The sequence below is a fragment of the Notolabrus celidotus genome, chromosome 15 (genome assembly GCF_009762535.1).
Source record: "Notolabrus celidotus isolate fNotCel1 chromosome 15, fNotCel1.pri, whole genome shotgun sequence".
Taxonomy (NCBI): domain Eukaryota; kingdom Metazoa; phylum Chordata; class Actinopteri; order Labriformes; family Labridae; genus Notolabrus; species Notolabrus celidotus.
The window spans coordinates 24930662-24944272 of NC_048286.1; the positions used below are offsets into that span (position 1 = coordinate 24930662).

The following is a 13611-nucleotide window of genomic DNA, read 5'->3' on the forward strand; positions in this document are numbered from 1 at the left end:
CACTCGCAGATGCAGAGTATTTGTTCATCCTGATCATAGATGCAGCACATGCAGATGTGCACAGCTTTGCATTACAAAAAGGAAGAGTGAGCACTGTATGTTTATACAGGAGTGTGTTTTAGTTGGCTCTGAATAATTCACAAGGAATATTTTCTGCAACAGCAAGACCTCAATAACCCTCCTGACCCTCTGGGCTGTGAAGTTGATTCATTAGAAAAGTATTAATCTGAAATATCACCTACTTTTTTTGATATGCCCACCCAGTTTGGGAGCAGCTTGGTGCTACTTTTTAAAAATTCAGCTGCTCTGGTGGTGAGAGGGAAGCCTTTAGTCACGGTGTGAGTAATCGGAGTCTGTGGTGGGTGGCTGCTGGACTCTTTTGATTGGAAAGCAGGCACATGGTGGGCCCACACTGAAGGATATCGGCACTCTCGAACTGCATCAATAGCTGTCTGCCACTTTGTGCTTCCTGTCTGGGTCCTGTCTGTTTGTTTTGTGGGAGAAATGAGAGAAACAAACAAACAAAGAAGCATGAATCTTAAAAAACAAACCAAAAGAGTAAGATCTGCTCATATGCGAGCAGAAGTGGGTGAATGTGCGTGTTGGCATACATTGTGTTTGCATGTAGCTGTCGGGTTAGGTTCAAAGGCAAATGGCAGCTGGGACTCAAATGTGACTGTGTCTTAATTACGCTGTCTTGCTGCTAGGGGCAGATTTTCTAGAACAAGAAATTTGACCTCGGGCAGTATTACAGTTATGCTAATTTACGTCTGCAGTGGGAAATGTAAAACCCTGCTCTCCCTGGCTTGTCACACCAATTTGAATCCCTTAGTCTCCAGGCCAGCGAGGCTCTCTGTGAAATACTGGGCCTGCAGCTGGCTTTGTGTTTTCGTGTTACTGGAGTCAGGTCCTTGCAGGAAAAAGAGAGAAGAAGGGAGAGGTGGAGGAATAAAGAGAGAGATGTGGCTCATTCTCTTTGCAAGCTAAAAGGCTAATCTCCCAATTCCCATTACAGTGCCTCAGTTAGATGACAGGAACTATAATCCAGTGTGGCACACATTTCCATACACAGGAGTGACTGTGCTTAGGCTTCCCTAATGCATTTGGCTGACTGAGATTTAGAGTGGCACGACACTTTCTAACATTTATTCTTAAAACCAGGCCTATTGTAATCTCAAGATGCTTAATGGAAGACTCCTCGAAAGTAATGAGCACAGTTTTCAACCTTCCTGGAGGCTTTTAAGGAGGATTTTATTTCCTGTTTTATGCTGCGAAAAAGAATGTAATGGGAGGAACAAAGTGTTGCACATTTCGGCTCATATGCATTTATTTTTTTTCTCTGATGATTTTTTTACCCTCAGGCCATCTCTAAAATCAACTATCACAGTGGGACACAGACACTTACGTTTTATAGGCCACACCCAACAAACACATCTAAGAGTGATACGATAATTATGCAGAGCAGGCTTTTATTCCACTGTTCTGTCTTACGATCCTTTTTAAAAGGCGCAGAGGTAAACAAGGGGTTAAGATTTGTTAGTACATCTCCCAGAAATAATCCAAAGAACCAGAATCTAATTTTGCATTTCATTGTGGTGCCACTTGTGTGTAACATCATAAGCTAGTACTTTGGAAAATAATGCTACATTCCTGTTGTTTGGTCTCAGTAGGAAAACTATGATTATTAGTAGAATGGGGCATCACCCTATTAACCATAAATGGAGAAATCAATCTCAGTATTTCATAGTTAATTAATCCCATGTGATTAAAAATGGTAGACTAGTTTGAACAAAGGACAAAGAACAAAGGAAGAGCATGTAGCTTGGCCTGGTTGACACTACAAGATGTTGTTGGTGAAGCTAAACTTTGTACCACGGGATCTTTATTTGTAAGGTGTGTGTGTGGGTAACCTCGGCAGGGATGTGTGTGTGTGTATTTTTTTTCTTGTGTGTGGATAGTATAAAACGGAGGCTCGAACCTCGCCTCAGTAACTGGAAATCACTCAAGAAGCCAGCTGGTGACGCTGGTCATTCAGGTGACGGAGACAGACCGTTTACTGGTCCTAAACACTGTAGTTTAGAATTCAACAACACAGCAGATTACACACTACACACAAATATTCAGGACTTGGCGGCCCTTCAATGAAACTAAACAAACAGTAGCTTCACAAAAAGCACACTTACATCAGCAAGTGACTGAAGTGTCCAGTGTCTGACTGGATCCTCGGCTTGAACAAAGGGTCTGTTGGGAACTTTGGGCTAGATGAAGGAAAAATGGTAGCGAGAGTCAGTTTGTTGACAGGAGCGTTCTGGGCTGTCTTTCTTGTGATGGAGGAAGTTTTCATTCAGTGTCAACTGCAGAGGCTGTTGCACCTCTCTCATCAAAGTGCGTTCGAGGCCCTTAAAGGTGATAAGAGAACAAAAATATCTGCATGCCAGCTGACAGTTTGCACCAAAAACGCTTGATACACTGTTAAAAATTTAGAAAAGAGAAAAATATCTGATAAGGTCTCTATTGCTCACTTCAATGAAGGTAGAGAATCTACATTTTTATACCCAGTTATGAACCACTACCAGGCATGCTGGGAAACTGAGGCTTGGTTACTCTCCAAAGGAACTTTTATCAGGCTTCTGCACCTACATGCAGGCAAAAAGGCTTTGCCTCTGACGCACATGGGCTGATGCCAACACTGTGAAAAGAGTAGAACATTTTAATGCAATCTAACAGTCATATATAGTTTAATCAAGTTCAGTTCAAATCAAATCAACTTTATTTATATAGCACTTTACACACAACACAGTTGATCCAAAGTGCTTTACAACAGAAAATGAGGAAAACAAAGAGAAAATGAAATAAAAAACACACAAACAGAGGAAGAGAGAGGGAAAGAAGAGTGGTAAGAGAGCAATATAATTAAAAATGGTAGTTCAGGCACCATAACTACACGGTAAGGTTAGGAAAGGTTGAGTCTTGGGTTGAAAAAAGTTGAATTATGACCATAGACTTTGTAAAATGTACGTAGTATTGGTGATGTCACCCCATCTGTTCATGAGCTCTGTTTTGAAGCCAACCGTCAGTGGGGGGCATATAGGAAACACTGAACAAAACCTAACTTCGTCCCAGCTAGTGTGATCAACATGTTTATTATTGCTGCATAGATCGTCTTTTTTGAATGGGTGTGTATGTGGTTTCCTGTGTTTCTGGACACTCAAGGTTTACAGTTTTAAGCACTTCCACATGGGCTTCATATTTTAAGACTGGAGGTTGACGCTTGGGAATGACGTGCAGCAAAGGACAGCAGGTTGGAATCAAACCTGGGCCACCCGCTTTGAGGACTATAGCCTCTGAACATAGGTCGCATAATTTAACTGATGAGCCTAACCAGAGCTCACTTGTTTGCATTCTTTGCATGACAGACCAGTACTGATTGTATTTGGCTCAACAACAGGCTGACTGCACCTCCTCTGGTCACAATATGCCCTTTCAACTTTAGGCTGCAGACACAGAATACCCAAGACGCAGCCATAAAGAGACATCACATCTTTTGTCCCATGTAGCATTATGCTGCTCAACAACTGACATTGACACTGTGCACTTTATTAAACTCAGCCCTTAGTATTCTGCCTAAGTAACTGTGCATTGATTTGATGATGGATTTGTTCAATGTTTATTACGTGCTGTTCTGTGGGTTTGTTGCTGGATTTGTTTCTAATGGTTTAATGCTCTTTGTGCAAAGCTAATTCTCCGGAAGGCAGTATAGGTTTCATTCATTCATGTTGGAGTTTAAAAAAAGAATAAGCTGAGCAGAAATAGCATTCAGGAGCTCTGGTAGTGATAATGAGGTAATGAAAAACTTTTATTGCTTTAGATAATGAATGTAAAGAGAACACATAATTGCTCATGGTAATTATGAAAAGTAACACTGTACATTAACTTATATTGCGCATAAAAATGAACTATGAGACAAAGGTACATTGTCTTTACATTTCTTTCCTGTACTTGATGAAAACTGTGGTCGTATGGATGGATATTTGTTTTATCCATCCATAGCTGTCCAAGAGGAGACTTTATTGCTCATTCACTCCCTCTGTCATTGATTTGAAGTGGTAAACATGTTACTTTGGGTGCTGCTTTCACACCTGGATTATTTGAGGAAGTTGCTCTGAAACAGGGCCTTCCTTGGATGGAGTCATGTGGACATATCCAGTGCTCTCTAATAAGCGGGCAGAGATCACCTAGAAAAATGTGTCTATGTTAGCTTCCTATTGAACCTTGGAGCAGTTTGTTTGCAGTGAGAACGATATCAACCCAGCAATGGGGTCAAATGGTGCTTGACTCATCACACTCCAGTAGTAGGAGAGGCAGTGAGCATAATAACAGCAAAAAGCTAATGTTACTCACTGTCTCCATACAATACAACATTAGCAGAAGAGTTGGCACAAGTTGCACAGCATCATAGAAATCAACATCTATTGGTTTAGTTCCCAGGCGAAATGAGGTAAGGACAGTCTTGCCATGTTGTGTGCTTCTCTCAGCTTTACAGTATTGCAGTGTGAGCACAAAATGATCCAAGGGGAAAATGCAACAGTGTGACATTTAATCGTCTGAATCAGGACAAAGAAAACAAGCCACAGGTGTGAAAGTGCTCTCTTTATTCTCTATGGGCCACTCCTGCTTTATTGTAGGTACCATGACTGTCAGAATTGTCACTGTGGACAAGAAAACACTCACTTTCCTCAGAGCACTACAGCACAAGCACAGCCTCACAGGGCAGCTTTCCAGCTCTGTATCTGTTAGTGATCTACTTTCAAAAAGACACATGAAGTAATTAGGTTAAAACGAGGTGGAGTGTTCCCATCACAAACTCATCTTAAAATGATAGACCTCCCGGCCGTTTCATTCTCCCAGTCTTTATAGATTATGTCAGCCAGCTCTCTGTAGTGAGTGATGGCATTTGGTCCTGGAGTCATAATTACTTCTGACAGATGGATAATGATTGTTAAGAGGAGTGTCTCCTGTGTGCAGCTACATTAAAACTTAGAGGAGATTGTCCAAATGAAGTGAGAGATTACTTTGGGATTCTGCTCATTAACTTTCATTCATCTCAGTGCTCTTATATCTTGTATCTGAGTCATACTTGCATCTTTTAAAAGACAGTTAAAGGCTGTTATTCGTCTTTTTTTTTTCACCACATCAAACATATGCCTGGATTAGAGTAAAGGAGGGATTAAAGTGTTAGCATATGCAGAGGTACAGTTTTAGGCACACTTCAGATTTGATCTGTTGACCCAAATTTCATTGAAGTTTAGATGTTCTGTCATTCTTCTGGGTTGCATGCTCATTTGAGTGCCTAATTAATCATGAATGAACTTGCAGTGTTTTACTGAAAACTTAAGAGTACTTATTTTCTCTCAAGTGATACTCTGCAAGCCTCAAGAAATTATCCTCCTCTCTTTCTTCTCTTCCCCCCCTTTACAAGTTAGCATGACAAAAATTATCCTAGCTGCATCTTTAGGGTGAACGCTTTTATCACAGATTTCTTTTTTATGTTTTTTTCCATGGTGAAAATGCAGCATAAATTCGGGTCTTCTGAGAGTGGAGATTTGAGCTCCACTTCAGCAAAAAAATTAAACACTTTTCCTCTCTCTTCTCAAAGATCTTTGAATCACCGCCTTGAGCGAGTTTCAGAACCCACAGCCCCGCCATTGGAGTCGCTCAAAGCTACTGTTTAAGTGACAGAACTTTCTCTGAACAGCAGCGAATTTGAGGAAGTGTGAAGAGTTTAAATGTGAGGGAAGCATTGCTGATGCAGATAATATGTGTGCATTCAGGCTTCCCCGAATCATTAAAGGTTAAAAACAGAGAGTCTGATCAATGTGTCTCTGGGGAAAAGGTCTGTGTAGACCGCTGGCTGTGGCTGTTATGAGATATGCAACACCTAAGGACTCGATAACATGAAGCAGGATGGAGGAATATGTGAGTAACATTGACCAGGATGTGAGTTTAAACTGCAGGCGGCAGACTGTCGTGTTTCAGGATAGGCAGAAGGAGCATCTGGCTGCTGTGCTGATTTGGAATCGTTCCCACTGAAGCGTGCAGGAGAGACTAAGGAACGAGATGTGTCAGGGGCCAGTACTCAAATGTGTTCCTCTTTGTTTCCTCATCAAGGGGGATTTTAAAAAAAAAACACAAACAGTGGAGCAGGTGCAAGAACCAGTGTGTCACCTTTGGATTTAACTTTTGCCCTTAAAGGTTATCAGCCTCAGGGGAAAATGACTGTTGCACAAAGAATGTGCTTGTACAAATGTGGATGCTTCAGATACTAAAGTGTTAATACCTGATTGATTCAGCTTGTTGTTGGATGATGATGATGATTAAGTTTTTAATATTGGAGGTCTGATTGCGTTGCAGGATGAAGTTAGTGTTTGTCGAACACTTTGGAGTTTAGCAGTTTCTTTAAATGTCGATTAAATACAATAAGTTTGTATGTTTTCGTTTGCTATTTTTCAGTCACAAAAGACAATAAAAAGTGAACAATGTTGGTTGCTACATTTTGTATACCAGTAAGTTAAACACTGAGGATGGTAGTGCCAACGTTTGGCCATGGTGGATACAGGCATGGAGATTAATGTGGATGACGAGGCAAGGAGGAAGACTGTCTTGACATTGCATGTTAGTGTCATTGGTAAAAGAAAAGCTTGTTCCATCTTAGGCTGTGTGCCTCAGGCTAATGTTTGCTGCAGCTAGCAGGCAGCTGCTGGCTAACAGAAGTTGAGTTCTGTTTCTGTGAGGACGCTTTACCATAAATGTTTGTACTCTTGCCTGTTTTGTAAATTTCAAGATGCTTTGGTACAGACTATGATGGGGTTTGAAACTATTAGTGTTTGTTGTTGCATTCATTTTTTGATCTGTATACAGAGATGTTTATAAATCTAGTTTTAGTGTAGTATGAATATTCAATATTCATTACCGCAAAAAGTCCACTCTCCCCCGTTTTATTTGTATATCAATTTGGCATGAATAATATCTACAACAGGGGTTCCCAAAGTGTGGGTCGGGACCACCTGGGGGGTTGCGAGACACTAATGGGGGGCTCGTGAGATGTCTTCCAGAATGGTTTTTTTTTTAAGTTTTCTAAAAATAGTACATTTAACCCATTATTGTAAAACATAATCAGAAAAACAGTAGCTAACCTTGAAATAAAACCTTGGAAATAGAACATGTGATGAGTTTTCTGACTTTCTTTTTGAAAGATGACTCCTAAGTTTAGGATTAGTGAATAGTTAATTATCAAAAGCATCAGTAGCAGTAGATTAATTCACAATGGCACAGGAAACACAGTCACATGCTCAGATAGGTAGGCTCCATAGACTGTAGGCTAATTTTCTGCAGACCAGCTAAATTAAGCCACAATTGATAACTTTGAGGGACAGTGGGGGTCGCAAGTCTTTGGCCCCTATATTTTGGGGGTCGCAGGCTGAAAGGTTTGGGAACCCCTGATATACAAAGTTTGCTTTATCAATCCTTAGCTTCTTCTGCAAATGCTTGACATGCATTTGTGTGAAATCAATGAGGCTTTTATCAAAATGAAGCTTTTCAGTATTTATCCTACAAAGAGACACAACCATTAGATTCATGGGGCTTCCTGTCCTTTTGCTCATCTCCTGATAGAGGTTGGATTTTAGGGGTGTGCATGCATTGGCTCAAACTGCAGATTAAGTACACATTTTCTGACCCTTTCTATGGATTTAGATGGATTTTGTGGGGGCTGGTTCCTGAAAATACCCGCTGTTAAATCCTTCCCTTCTCCTTCCTCTGCCCAGCGTAATTAGATTTATTTGCCAAAATGCTTTATTTCACTGAAAACACAGGTGTCTCAGTGAAATGCTCTGTAATTGTTCTGTCGCATAATTTCTGTTCCTGCTGAAAACCCATAGAAACAAGCTTTGTCAGAATAAATTCCTGGTGCTATAAATCACATTAAACATACACAACAAGTTAATAATTTGTGTCCCTGCAGTTCATACCTGCTGCTCTGTTATAGACTGGTAACCCTTCCTTCTGTGTGCTTCCTGCTACTAGTCTCGCAGGCGTTCCTCTCCTAGCTATGTCTTCCACATCACAGGGATTTGAGTCTGCTTGGCTGTTTTCTCTCACCCCTGGGGTTTGATTGCACTCCCTACTGAATCATTAGCAGGCTGCTGGAATTCATACAGGGAACTCCCCCGAGAGCAGAACCTGCACCACCAAAAACAGTGCTATAACCGCTCTCACAACAAGTGTTTTAACTTCGTAATGAGACCTCAAATTCCTGGCTGAATCTAGGTTACGCTCTACAGTAGAAACAATGTTTACATGGGGTTGGACAACATTACAGCTAGGTTGCATCACTGATACTGTGCTATATGTAAAGGAGGTACAGTACCCTGAAATATTCTGGAAATTATGCAGATCCACTTCCATTTTTCTGTTCTCGTTCCTGTTCTTACATTAAGATCTCAGATATTCACAGATATTGTATTAGTAGGTCATATGGTTTATATATCTGTGTTCACACCCTGGTAGTCTGATGCCATTTTGTTGAATGACACTGATAGGATCATACTTGACATCAAAACATTGAAATAGGTATTGCAGCTTATCGTCTATTGCATTGGATTCCATTCTCTGGCCATATCATAAAAATGATCGCGCAGGCAACCAGAGCAGACTCAAACATGTGTAAGTATTGTTATCTAATGTAGGTCAGCTCATTATCGCCCACACTCCTCTCATTCATCAGCCTACAATGAGTCACAACAACCTGCAAGACGCACACAATGATTCTAAATAAGCCGAGCGTGTCACTGAGCTCAGCATTCATTCCTCCCTCGTCTGTGTTTGATACAGCAAACAAAAGAAGAAGTCTCATCTATGTTATAGTTACATGACTGATTATTTACTTAGCAGCTCAAAGGTTAAAATATCTTATGTTCCTGTCAGACTTGGCACAACCTGAGCTAAGTAGTGATAACGACTGAAGCATCTTGGAGTTGTGTGGTGGAAGCCGCCTGTAGCTTCATCTCCTGGCCTGTCTTTCCTGTGTTATTACTTAAAACTGATTTACTGTCATTAAATGCAGCGGTGCTCATCATTGAGTTTCGCATGAATGCCTCTGAACAAAAAGCACACTACGTTTATCCAGTTGACTGCTTTAATGAGGAGAATTAGAAATAAGTTGTTGGGAGAGCGAACAGTAAACAGTTGCTCCTTTAGTGAACATTGTGGGAAACTTTGTGGGCTTTAAACTATGAGCATGAGAAAAACATGGTCAACAATAATGCATCTGTACACAAAAAATGGTTTTATAGAAAATGGTAATATTGTCTCTTGTCCTGAATTTTCCCATCTGGTCTTTTTTTCCCCTTACATTGCTTAAACTAAATTTAAACAGTGTCCTGCTGGTTTGTATATGTACAGCTCCCTGTCGTTTTGGCCTCTTTTGTCACCTGTTTAAAAGAACGTTGTGTTACAGAGAAGCTGCCAAGCTGTAGGATGAAAATGTCGACATATGGCTGTGTGAAATCTAAATTTTGCTTCACTAAATCAGCAAACGCAGGGGGAAAAAAAAGAGAGTGGCAGAAGGTCAGACACATGGAGCAGGGATCATGTAGGGAAGGGCAGGGATATGTGTGAGTGTTTGCGTGTATTTGCTGATGGTCAGAGCAGTGGCACGCTATGTCTGCTTGTCAGTATGATTTCACTGCACTTGGCTATTTGCATGCATGTGTGTCTTCCCCCATGCAGCTCCATATGAGCATGCAGAGCGAGAGGAAGTGGACCATCACATGAGCAAAACTTTAAAAAAACCATAAGAAGCTTTAACAGTTTGATGACCCATGCAGGCATATCCTCACTGTCTATAATGCTCAGCTTTGTCCTTTTGCTTCCTTCAGTGTACAACCACCTGTGCAGCTATCAGATATTGCTTTGTCATCCTTCAGCAGACCTGCAGGGATTTTATTAAAGCTGAATGTAAGCATCTTCGCTATAAATCACTCTAAGGCTGCATCACTAAAAACCACAGAGCTCTGCTGGCTCAGCCTACCCAGGCTCCTCTCTGGTCAGGAGGTGTTTGTGCCAATGTGACCTGACAGGGGGGGGAGAAAAAAAATCTGTCTTTTAGCAGGCAGAGGGCTATAATTAGCACAGTGTGCATCTTTATAATCAGGACTCAAGGTCAGAAGGATTGCAGAGCAACACCAAGAAGCCTCTCTTTCCTCTGGCATCCTGATTGTATTGTGATGTCGACTGATAGCATGCTTTGCATAAATGTTGCTGTAATGAGTCAGATTCTCAGATTCAGATTCAGAGAGAAAGCGTGTTGATTTTCTGCCTTATCTTTCCACCTTCTTAAGTATTTAACACTGTATGTAAAATGCATTTGGTTGTCCTCTGCAGGTTGCAGCTTGGTGCAGCAACAAAGTGTGTAGTTCTTTAGGTAATGGACACATTTGGTGTAGGGCTGGGCAATAAGGCTTCAGAATAAAATCTTGATACATTTTTTTAAGGTGTCCACTACCGCTGTTTTTTTGCACTAGCAGTGCCTATTTTCTATTTAAACCCAATGTGATTCAGAATCCTCAGTGAAAAAATGCCCTCAGCTTGACCCGATTTTTGATTCAGCACTTTAAGTTGAAAACTGTTCAACTTTTCGAACACCGCCTCGCTCATCAAAGTCACTTTTTGATCAGCGACCAATCAAAATCAAGAAGGAGCGGGACTTCTGAAATCAACTTTGTCAACAACAATGGTGGATGGTTGTACAGAGGAGAAAAGTTTCTAGTTTCTTCAAAGTACAATTTCCAAGTTTAGAGCTGCTACTAATGCTACGACACGATTTCTATCAATATATATATATATTTTTAAGTTATTTTTGGGGGCTTTTTGCCTTTATTTGATAGGACAGCTGAAGAGAGACAGGAAATGCTGGGAGTAGAGAGAGGGGGAAGAAATGCATGAAATGGTCGCGGCCGGGAGTCGAACCTACGACCTCTGCGACGAGGACTGTGTCCTCTATATGTGGGGCGCTAGGCCACCAGCGCCCCTCTATCAATAGTTTTTAAAGTTTCTTGTTGAAATGTCATTGAATGAAAGAAAGTATGAAGCATGCAGAGCATTTTAAAACAGACCCAACGGTCACTGCTAAGGGAGACGGAAGTGCTGCGGGGCTACTTTCGAGACCTAAGCAACCTTATTCTGTAGCCTGCTGTTTCGCTGTGTTGGGGTTGATTTGTCCAAAAAAAAGAAGTTACTGTTGCAGGAGATATTGTCGCCCCAATGATTATCCACAGCCAGAAGAACTGGAGAAATATCTTTAGCTGCATCAGTTAGCTTTCCACTGTTTCCCTGTCTTGTCATATAACATGCAATGGGAAAATGATTCCGCTAGTGGTGACTGCTTTCTACTTTACCGTAGTTGCAAGAGCCTTAAAACAAACTTTGAGAGACTGATGAGACTGTGCCTTTTTTTAGGAACAAACTCTTCATTAACGCTGGCAGCTGTGTTGTTGTTGTTGTTGTAGTGTGTGTCTCAGTGAGCGGTAAACAAGGGGGGGAGTGTGAAATACAGAGCCAAAGTGGGGCAACAGAGGAAGTCGGAGAGAAAATCTCAGTTTTTCATTTTTATAAACGATCTTTAACCGCAAATACAAATTCAAATTCATTGTTAAAATCAATTTATCGCCCAGTCCTAGCTCTCAGTTCTGTATATAAGCTTTACAGACCTTTACTTCACTGCCTGTTTGGTATAATGAAGCACACTGATAAAAGTACATATTACAGAGACACCGGTCTGTTAAGTAGCAAAAGTAACTCAAGATGTGCTGTGGAAGCAAAAATGTACAATCAGTTGTTTTTTTTAGTTCTGTTAACATTATGCTGCGGTTGTGCTGTTATACCAAATATCAGCATGCAACATTTATCTTTGGATGACGTGTTAATATTCATTATAACAGCACTCCCTCTCACATCTTCAATTGACGACACACTATAATACCATCAACACTGACTTGTCATCCACAGAAACATGGTGAAAATTCCCTCTGAGTGAACACGGACTAAACTTACACAGTGCTTGTGTCTGACCACTCAGAGCACTTAGTCCCCACATGTTGCACTCATCCTTTCACACACACATTCACACACCTGGGGCTATGCCTTCAGGAGCAACTTGGGCTTCAGTTTCTTGCCCAAGGTTACTCAGACAGGCTGCAGGGGCAGGGGACCGGGCTGCTAACCTTTCAGTTGAAAGACAAACCATACAACCCCAAGCCACAGCATTTACTTTGGGTCACTTTTAAGCCATCAGTCAAACTTTTTTTTTTATCTTAATAGTAAAAAAACAAGGCTTAGCTGTGGTAGAAAAAAATCAGTGACATTCACTCTTTAAATTGGGTAAAATCCGCCACACCTTCAACTTTGTCCTCAACATTGATTTGCTCAATTTGTCCAAAAGGGCAGAAAAACCCAGAAAAGGAGAGAGGGATGTGTAATCTGTTGATGCCACTACTCTTTGGCTGCTAAATCAATACTCCATCAACCAGCGCTGAGTTAGAGCTCTGCTACATTTTGCTCAGTGTTTTCCTTCAGGTTCCCGTGGTTCACTGCTCTCCACACAGACCCGTCTGACTGACATGTGGGAGGCTCTCTCTTGACGGATAAGGAAGATTGAATCAACAGGAGGAATTACTCTGAGGACAGTTCGATTTAGCTATGTGGAGCTTTTAATGTGGATAAACAAGGATTGAGATATATTAAAATAGAGAAAATTAGAAAATGTCTGCTTTCGCATCTGGCACTTCTAGCAAAACTCAACGCTCTAATTAGGCTAATTAAATTCTATAATCACTAGCAGAAGCAATTTCAGGAGCAGCGTGTCCCGAGTCCTGTTGATGCTGTACGCTATGCTACGATGATATCCCATTAATTCGGGAAGGTTTTAGTCATTTACGTGGCGGTTTAAGCCAACAGGATACATTATGTTTGCTGCTTCGACAACACTCCCCGACTTCACTCAGAGCTAATGAGGCCATTTGTCTGCTGAAACCCAGGAGAATGTGCTTATCACTGCATTACCTATTAAGCCTCTCATGGCCTCCAAAAGGAAGGAGCTGTCATTAATATCCCTCATGCTAAGAAAAAACAGAGTTCTTTCACGGGGTTGGAGAGCGTGTGAGAGAGAGAGATTGTCATATGACTGAAGGCTATCTGCTGCTCTGCTCTTGAACATCACTGAATGATTGAGTGAGCTCAGTTCTTGACAGGGTGCATTAAAGAGTAAGTCCAGAGGCCTTTTCATCACACATATTTCCACTAATGTTTCAAGTACTTACTTTTAAAGCTTAATGGTTGGAATTTTTTTCCCATATATTTAAACCTTCAAGGACTGACACTGACAGATCTCAGAAATCCCAGGATTGTTGGTTTGTAAATCAAAAGAGATTATGTATTGGAATGCTTAAAGATAGACTGCTCCAATATTTAATTTAATTTTAGGAATTCATGCTCAACATTAGCTTGTTTACACCGTGTTCCAAATTATTATGCAAGTTACATTTTTGTGAATATTTT

The 13611-nt window shown here is 41.0% G+C and overlaps 1 protein-coding gene across 2 annotated transcripts in view; it reads left to right on the forward strand.

Moving 5' to 3' along the window:
• Window positions 1-13611, forward strand: part of LOC117827146 (low-density lipoprotein receptor-related protein 8-like) — a 140997-nt gene that overhangs the window by 24679 nt on the left and 102707 nt on the right. The gene's annotated exons all lie outside the window — the stretch shown is intronic.